The sequence below is a fragment of the Gavialis gangeticus genome, unplaced genomic scaffold, assembly GCF_001723915.1.
Source record: "Gavialis gangeticus isolate Ggan-Ray unplaced genomic scaffold, GavGan_comp1, whole genome shotgun sequence".
Taxonomy (NCBI): Eukaryota; Metazoa; Chordata; order Crocodylia; family Gavialidae; genus Gavialis; species Gavialis gangeticus.
In genome coordinates this window covers 158,698,212-158,708,240 of record NW_017728992.1, presented here as the reverse complement: position 1 = coordinate 158,708,240, position 10,029 = coordinate 158,698,212, and the positions used below count along the sequence as shown (strand labels likewise).

At 42.3% G+C, this 10,029-nt stretch overlaps 1 protein-coding gene across 1 annotated transcript in view; it reads right to left on the bottom strand.

Moving 5' to 3' along the window:
• Positions 1–10,029, bottom strand: part of LAPTM4B (lysosomal protein transmembrane 4 beta) — a 122,295-nt gene that overhangs the window by 3,297 nt on the left and 108,969 nt on the right. The window lies entirely within an intron of this gene.

Below are 10,029 nucleotides of genomic sequence, written 5' to 3'. Positions count from 1 at the left end.
TGCAACAGTCTTATGGCTTCTAGGGGTTCATGGCAGAGCCCCCCACGCAGTTTGGGGCAGTGGCGATCACCCCTTTGCCTGGCAGCAGCCAGTGAGTTGGGAATTTTTTTTTTTAAAGGGCTGGGAGCTGGGCTGGAAGGGACAGCCATGGAGGGAGCTGGGACAGTGGGTGGGGGGCTTGTGGCAGAGCCTCCCATGCAGCATGGGGCAATGGGGGGCAGCAGGGATCGCTCTCCTGCCTGGCAGAAGGCAGTGAATAGAAGCTTTAAAAAAAAAGAAAAAAGAGCCAGGAGCTGGGAGAATGGGTGGGGCAGCCATTAAGAGCGGGTGTGGGGTGGGGCCAATTCAGAAATGCAGCCGAATCGATTCAGGACAGTGATTTGAATCACCAAATTGATTCACTGTCCCCTGAATTGGCCGAATCCAAAGTGAATACTAACCACTTCACAAAGGCCTAGTACTAACTTAATGAGCAATAATTGGTGCACATCTTTTAAGTGATGCTAATGCATAGTAGACTTATTCTGCGCATTAATACGGCTTTTGCCGCAATGTGCTAATGTGCAGTAGAATTTGTCTACTGTGCTGTTAGTGTCTCTTGCTTCCTAGTAGAGTCTACGACCTAAAAGTTAGATACCAAAGTGCCATATGCAGCAAGAAATAAATTAGGCATCTAAAATTTTGGCACTGTACAATGTAGAAGTGTTCTGACACAAGAGACTGAGAAAGTCCCACTCTCCTATGACCCTAGTGTGGTAGTTAGGATGCTGTCCTGTTTGGTAAGATATGAAAGTTGGAGTTCCCTAAGGCACAGGAAAGATTTTAACTTCATACCTTCCATATCCCAGGCAAGTGGTCTAACCCCTTGACTGACTGGTAAAATGGGAAGAGGCAACATCACCACCATATTGTACATCACAGGTGAAAAACCAGGACAATATTTGTGAATCTTGTCAAGGGTTCAGCATAAAATTGGTGCCTGTTACTTAGTACTGTCAGGTCTTAGATGAAGAAAACACAGCTGCCTCCAGAATTAGGCAACAGTTGAAGGAGAGTGAAGGGGTAATGAGGACCTACACTTTTGACAAAGGCACCTAAAGCAGGAGTGATGTGCCAATATCTGTGTGTTGCTCTAGCTTAGAATTTCAAGATCCTCAACTTCTGTTCAGAGAGAAAACAATAAAAACAATATTTATGTATTAAATTTCCTCAAATATACTAGTACAGCATATGCACATTGTGCTTGATTCACTAACAGAGTCACTATGTAAATATAGATGTGGCTCTGTTTGGAATTACATGAGGAATAGTTGTCCAGGCATGATAACATCTTGATGTGTCAAGATGAACATATGTACACAAGGGAGGAAATTCTGATCCTTTTGAAGTCAGTGGGAATTTTGCCACTGGTGTCACTACAGCCAGGATTTCATTCATTATTCTTAAGGAAATCTTAAGGGAAACATTTCTGTAAACTTCCATGTAGGACCTCATCCAAAACGTAGTGAAATCAAAGGGAATCCTTCTTTTGACTTGAATAGATGTTGGACTGAGTCTTGTAGAGTAATTCCTCATATTATATATATGTAAACATGTACTCATATATGCGAGCACATGTGCACATGCCTCCATGTCTGTATTTGTTGAATTACAAAATAGATACATCAGCATCTTCAGTTCTGCACCAAAAAGAAACTCATTGTTCTTTAAAAAGGATATTTTAACATGCTTGCCAAAAACTCCACTCTGGAGTTATTAATACCATATGTCTGTACTTGTACGTGCAATATACCATATAAACAGCAAGACAAGCACAAATTCCAGAAAGCATTTATCAAAGAAGCATTTAGTGCTCTTGTCACCCTTTAGTGTACAAACACAATATGGCAGAATATACAACCCATACTGAAATTATACATAACACACAGAACTTTAGGTAAATGTTATGGAAAAATTGGATTTATGCTTTATTACAATTTCACCTCTTTAAACCATGCTTCACTACATCACATATCATAATTTATGCTAAAAGTCATTGGTCTTTCCCCAGCTATCAGCAAAATTTTAATAGCATATGTTGTAGTGAAGTCTTTTTGGGGGATGCAAGTGAAGTCTTTTATTAGGGATGCAAGAATTTTTTGGGGGGTGATATCTTTTATTGGACCTAACTGCTTGTTTGAAATAAGTTAGAAAAAGTTTTAAATGCAAGACATTCTTCATTAGGCTTTTGCATAATTCCTGGACCAATGTAACTACAATATCACACTAACAGTACCATGTTATTAGACATTTATTTTTTTCTCCAGAGTTACTACAGAGCATTTATTAGTCTATTGTAAAGCATTATCATTTGTAAATAAAACTGACCTACAATTGATACCATGAGTGCATCAAGTATATCTTGTGATGCATTAGCCTTTCCTTTTATTGTGTCCTCATACTGGCTAAGTTTCAAAATGCTGTCAACTGCAATGAGTCTCAATCAGAAGAGTGCAGGAGATAGTGATGGGGAGATTTTCATTCCTAAAGTTTCTTTCAGGAAACCAAAAAAGCAAGACAGGAGAAAGACTTTCAAATCATGCTGTAATCCTGTCCACAGCTAGGTATCCACTCTCTGGACCCCTTATGTAGGAGTGGACAACTGCCAGCAATTTTCCGAAGATATATGTTACCCCTTCATCCAGTTGTAGGAGGTTTGCAAAACTCCTGTTTGGAGGAGTCCTCAGCTAGCTTCCTAAATCTTGCTATGGAGATAGCTCCTGCTAAGACCTTTTAAGGTCTATGAGGGAGAAACAGGTTTGGGAATACATTAAAAATCAATCTCAGGCTTGAAAGTGGAACAAATCTGGGCAAAAGCCTCCTTTGGACTCATGAATGCACGCAGAAAGTTGTCAGTGAATCTGGGCTACAGACACTTAATTACCACCAGAGGTTAGTTATCTAAAAAGTAACTGATGATCATATTAACTGTGAGTCTACAAGGTTATTCTCTGTAGATTACTGGTTATTCAGAAGTCTTGGTTGTGAAGGTGCGTCACTGATCTGAACAGAATCAGTCAGTCATAGTTTACCTGAGTCTAGAAATCCCACAGGACCACCATCAGTAAGCCGTGGCAGATTCTACAGCCAACGGCGCTAAAAGGAATGGTATGGTTAATGCTCATGTCCATCTAGCCACTTCTGACTCTTTTGTTCAATGACAAGGTACCTGTTTACAGTCAGGTCAACAGGTAGTTATTGTCAGCATGGGCCTGGACCATGGCTTGAAATTTTGCCTCTGGAACCAAAGAAAGACATCTAAGCTGTCTTGTCACCATGCCCACAAACAGAATAAAAAGTTAAAAATATGAGCAGCTCTAGCATCAGGCAGCTGTAAAACTACAACCTTTATGTCCATTTGATAATCAGATAGACAAAACAAATATGGGGAGGAAGTTACATACTGAAGGAAAGCAAAGAAAAATCAGGATGACAAGTATCATCTAGAGGAGAAAGCGATGAGCAACACAGAGTAGCTGAGTTACTCAACTTCTCAAAATAACTTAGTTAAATTTCCTCATTTGCAAAAGCACACAAAAAGTCCTTTAAAGTCATTTCACTGTTTTGCACCCAGTCACTCCAGCATGCAACAGTACTTAAAGCCTGTTTAACAAAATCTTTAAGCTACCATTAGTGTTTTAAATAGTTATCTATACTACTAACATTACTACACTATTAACTATGTCAGTCTACAAAAATAATCAATAGCACTGTGAAATTAGGGTAATTATAAGAATAAAATGCTATCTTCTTTTCAAAAAGCACCCCCTTTAACATCTGTCAAAGTTGCCACTGCTCCATAAAAATCCTCCAGTGTTTCCTTAATTATGCCAATTTAATTCAAAGGGGAAAAGTGATAATATTTGAAATATTGTATTATTTACTAGTTACAAAAACTCAAAGAAAAAAAAGTCCAATTTTGGTCTCTATAGTTAAAATCAATTGATTTGTATCTGTATTGTGGAGATTAGAGTCTGACCCATAATATTTTAAGTCAGGTGCATCTACACATGCATTAAGGTGCTTTTTCTAATGCACATTAAATTTAGTACTTCCAATGTGAGGTAATAAAAAAATGTGCATTAGGCTGCCTTAATGCATAGTAATGAATGCACATGGTTTTTAAGTGATGCTTAAAGCACAGTAGCCTATTTTACTGCACAGTAGTGAAATTGCACTTTTTTTACGTGAAACTTTAACGTGCTGTAAAATAGGCTACTGCACATTAAAGCACATATATAGATGTGCCCATCCTGGCACATCTTAATGGAAGCAGGTAAGTGAGTTGGACACAAAGCAGCTTAATTAAGAAATTCCTTATGACTTCCAGAGGTTACTAAAGCTCTCTATTTATAACACCATGTGAGTATCTAAGAGAATGGATAGTACCAGGGATCCTGGTTTTTTCTGTTTAAAAAATACAAATTCTCTGATCAAAAACCCCCAAATCCACCTTTTTCCATTATTAAAATGAAATGCCACTATGTCTGTCTGTTTGTCTGTCTATCTATCTATAGGAATCAGTTGAAAACAATATTTTATTGATATATTTACATTTAAAACAATTTGGAAGTCTACCAGTGCATCAATCACTATAATAAAATAAATTCTATAAATTTTGGCTTTTGATTTTGGGTTATCATGGAAAATCAGAGGTCTCCCTGCCCCCTTCACTCACCAGCTGTGGCTGTCCCCCCTCCCCCAACCGCTTTGTGGTACTGAGCAGCCCTGATATGCCAGTGCCCTGCCCATTCCATTGCCCCTCACTCTCCACCCACAGTCCCTCACCCCTTCCAGCCCTGTCAGAGGGGCCCCCCAGCTGCCAGGGCTATGGAGCCAGGGACCCAGGTCTGCAGCCCCCTACCGCTTGCAGCAGTGCCCAAGCTCAAGCTACTGCCCATGGAAGGTGGCTGCTGTGGTGGAGTGGAGCACAGAGCCTGGCTCCCTCTCCCTCATGAGTAGCACAGCCAGAGCAGATCCCATGGAGGGGGCTAAAGCAGATTGCCCACTGGGAGCTTGGGGCTCCCCACCCTGCTGTCCTCCTCCCAGGACCTCTGCAGCCCAGCAGGCAGGACTCAGAGCAGCAGGGCAGAACAAGACCAGGTGGGGAAGCTCATCTGCACTGCCGCAACCCTGTTCCACCATGGGAAGGTGTCCCCTGCCTGTCCAGCAGCAGCGAGGCACAACCCCATGCCGCCATGCTCACTGCTGCTGGGCAGACAGAAAGCACCTTGTTACAGCAGTGAGGGGCTTGCAGCGGAGGCACTGAGCTTCCCCACCCCACTCTTCCCTGCCACACTGGGTTCCACCCACTATGATGTGAAGGCCCCACAGTGGGCAGCCTGCCATTGCTCCACCCAAAAATCTGGGTGGCAAGTGCCTGCCATGTCCGCCCCAGGAATGCACACAGCAGCAGGGGCCCAGCCTTCTTCCTTCCACCCTCACAACATGCCACCCACAGCTTCATCCTGCTCCCCATCTGGACCCTGCAGCTGTGTATTCTGGCCCCAGGCCCCAAACCCCAAGCCCCATGCACTGCCCCAGCCAGGCAGCAGCCCCAGCCCCAACCAACTCCCTCCCTCACTATGGAGGTCTCAATTCTCCATCTCCCCTGCCTCCCCACCAGACTTACCTGTGGGAAGCTGTTCTCCAGGCTGTCTGGCAGCCATGTGCATGTGTATGCACACATGCACATGGCACCCCCTGCTGATCACGCTTCTCCCACTCCCCCCAGCCCCTTGCAGGATGGAACTCTGCCAGCCTGCAAGGGGAAACCCACTGTTTCCCAAGTTTTTCTCTTTAAAATAAGAAAATCCAGGTTTTACCCTGTTTTTCTGTGGAGAATGGAAAACCTGGATCCCTGGATATTACCTATAGAAAACTCACTAAGGAAGATGAACACACAATGATACTGGAATAACACTTTCTCTGATCACCCACCCAGAATAAGCACTAAGGCCAGCTGTGTGATTTTTGGGGCAAATCTTTTGGGCTTTTTTTACCCCTTTATTGTAAAGTGAGTGAAATGTTTATTTAATTCTCACAGATGATGGGTGCTTAGAAATGTCTGTAAGATGCTTGAGAACCTCACATGAAAAATACCATTAAATAGAAATACAAAGTAGTATTCCAATTTAGTGAGCCCAGATTATCCCTATTTGCCAAGATATAGGCGACCCTCGCCATTGGCGAGGGATGCGTTCCCATGATCCCTGCGAATGGCCAAATCTGTGAATAGGGCACTCCATTTATGAATGCAGTCTGCATTCATGAACACAATGCCCCTGGCGGCTACGGGGGTGAGGGGCACGGCGATGGTGGGAGCGGAGCAGTGACAGTGGGAGCATGGCAGCAGGAGCCCAGCGGTGGCAGTGGGAGCCCGGTGGCAGCAAGTGCAAAGCTCCCAAGGAGCTCCAGTAAGTGTTTAAAGTGTATTTAAAATGCAGGTTTGGTGTTTGTGAATATCTGAAACCACAAATGCAGAACCCGCAAATACCAAGGGTTTCCTGTACTACAACATTACTAATGACATGGTAGGTGAGTTTGGAAGACTGAATGAATTTATATACGTGCTCCAAAAGTATGTGCATGTTGGGGGTGGGAGATGTGGTGATTTAATTAGAGTGGCTCCAAGAGCATCTCATGTATCAGAGTCTCCACACTTAAAATGGTGGTGGGGGTGCTTTAACTAAAGCTTGTCGAACAAGCTTTAGTTAAAGTGCCCTGCCACTCTGTTTAAGCATGGGGATGCTGGAGTCTGCTGGAGTGTGATAATTACCATACTTCAGCAGACTGTATTAACTGAGTATGCTCTAATGCACTATAGTTACAGTGCATGGAGCAGCCTTACTGCTCATATATAGGTGCCCTGAACATTCAAAGTTGTCCTAAGGGCTAAGTACAGACAATCTAAAAGCCTGAGGCTGAATCAATTCAATCTTTGTAGGCTAGTCTAAGCTGTGTACATTGAACCAATAAGCAAGTGAATAGACATTCACTTCTAATTCTAGAAATGCAGCCACATGCCTGCAGTAGCTCAGGTCCGAAGCCAGGTGGTGCGAGAGCACACCTCCCTGCTAGCCTGGATCAGACAGCTTGGGCCAAGGCTAGCCCACCCATCCTGCAAGGGGAAGTGCAAAGCATCCTGGGATGCTGAGGGACTGAGTTAACATGAATGTGGAGGAGATCTGGGACAGAAGTTCAATAATGTGATTTATCCTAAATCAGTTTAGTCTGATACTACATCCATCCAGGTTTATCTTAACTAGCTTTGGCCATTTTGAAAGTGGTTTATGTGCACTGAACTTCTGTTTTGTTACAGATTTGAACCAGTTTCTGATCACTTATACTGACTGGTTTATGTGTAATTTCTGTCCCCTAACCATAGAGTACAAAACTGATGAAGCTGAATTCCTGCAAAAAACCTGATCTGAACTAAACAGCTCCATATGGATTCAGCTTCACCCTGTGAAGCTACTATGCTCTGTAAGTTTGACACAAATGACAAGATTATAAAGCAATCAGGTAGTTATGGAAAGCATTTAAATGGAAGCTGAGCTCTGGTCCCCATGTGATTGCCAGATCCCTTTGAGCATTCTGGCCTAAATTCTAAGTTGTGGAGCTTCCTTCTGGCAGAGTTAAGAATAACTCTTGAAAACTCCTGATATACTTCTGAATGTCCTGACTTAACAGGAGGCAACCAAACTGTTTGGATAACTTGGATTCCACAGCACTTTATAAATCAATTTTTAATGTAAACTGTATTACACAGTGCAGCCTTCTATGGGAAAAATAATTCCATTAGTTCCTCATATGCCACTTCCTATTTTTCCTCCTTCTCTTTTTTGTGGGGATGCCAGATAACTGCCTTAAGTAATGCAGAGAACTACTTAAGTTTGCAGAGAACAGTAACAGAGGCAAATATTTATTATTCAGACATTTTGGAATTAATCTTGGCCCAACACATACACTTGGGGATTGCATCACTACAGGGATCCTCCCACATCTATGCAGCTGTATGCACATTTACCTGAACTTTTAGTAGAAAATATTCCTCTTCCAACACACGTAATAACTCTCTTACATTGGTGTATTTATTCCCAGTGAACATACAGAGCTCCAGTTCTGTTCAGTTTCCAGTTCAGTTTTTAAGAACAAAATGTGCTCTGTGCAATATGGATAAGCTTAATAAAATGAACTAGCTCATATTTCCCACGACCAGGTCATGTTATAAATACAATATCTAATGAATTGCTTTATTACTGCATCAGGGAATTGGTGGCTTGTCAGCCAATGCATTAGTTATCTCATGTCTAAACTTTTTAGTCCATGTCTAAACTTCTAAATAAGAGAATGCAACTTATGATGCAAAAAGGAAGCTACAGATTAAAGACTGTCATTGAGCTGATGCCATTTTATTTGCTTTTCAGTTTTCCCTTTCTAAGAGATAGCACCTATTCAACCATCTGTCAAGAAATGTGGCTTTATATTCCCCTTGCTTGTAATATGTTTGATACATTGTGGGCATGTCTACATGATACGTTTAATGCACAGAAGACTAATTTTACTGCACGTTAGTACAGTGGGCAAAACCTGTGCTAATGCGCATTAACATCACTATAAATCAGTAGCACTGATTACAATGCATTAAGTTTAGCACCTGTCAGGTACTAAACTTAATGCACTGTAATTATATTGCATTAAATGAACGTGTAGAAGCACCCAGATCTGCTTTCAAACAGATTAAATCAGACAGCATCATAAGATCCATAAAAGGTTTATAGCAAAAGAATTAAACCCACAGTTTTGACAAGTGATATAAATTAGAGTGAAACCAAATCTTCAGCATGAATTCCCAGGGGTCTGCCTAAAGACCTGAGCAGGACTCATGACTGGTTCCCACGGCTGGTAGTTTATTCTGTGACCAGTCTTATGAATGATTTACATTTCAACAAGTGAGCTTTGGAAAGAAGCCCCCTTCTTAGAACATAGTCCTTCCTGAGGTATTTGGGAGGAGCACATCTTTGAACTCAATTGGTAGGAGTCTGAGCTCTTATTTATGAACTATCTTTATCTTGAGGAACATTTTTGACCAAATAAATCCAGAGCAGTCTAAGGGCAAAAAAGGGGGCATATAAGTAGTGGAAACAGGGAGAAATTACTAAAGAAGAGTATACCTCCTCAGCTCGCAGTTGTAGGGAGGCAGTTAGAAAGGCCAAAGTTACCATGGGGCTGACAATGACATCTCAAGTTAAAGATAACAAAAAAATATTTTTCAGATATATAGGGAGTAAAAGGAAGGCCCAGGGTGGAATAGGACCACTACTGAATGGGCAAAAGCAATTGGTGACAGACAGGGGGGACAAGGCTGAACTCCTCAATGAGTTCTTTGCCTCAGTGTTCCTAAACAAGGAGCAAGACAAGTCTCACAATGCGATTGTAGAGAGGCAACAGCTGGGTGCCAGACTACCAAGTGTTGACCCTGAGATGTTACAGAGTCACTTGGAAGGACTGGATGTGTTTAAGTCGGCAGGACCAGATGAGCTCCATCCAAGGGTACTGGAGGCACTGGCTGATGTCACTGCACAGCCACTGACAAGAATATTTGAGCACTTGTGGCACACGGGCCAGATCCCGGAGTACTGGAAAAGGGCCAATGTGGTTCCTATTTTCAAGAAGGGGAAGAAGAAGGATCCAGGCAACTATAGGCCAGTCAGTCTCACCTCCATCCTTGGCAAAGTCTTTGAAAAGATTATTAAGGCTTATATATGTGAGAGCCCAGCAGGAAAAATTATGCCGAGGGGAAACCAGCACGGGTTCATAGCAGGTAGATCATGCCTGACTAACCTAGTCTCTTTTTATAACCAGGTTACAAAACACCTCAACACAGGAGTAGGGGTTGACATCATTTACTTAAATTTCAGGAAGGCCTTCAATACAGTATCCCACCCCATACTGGTGAACAAGTTAAGAGGCTGTGACTTGGATGAT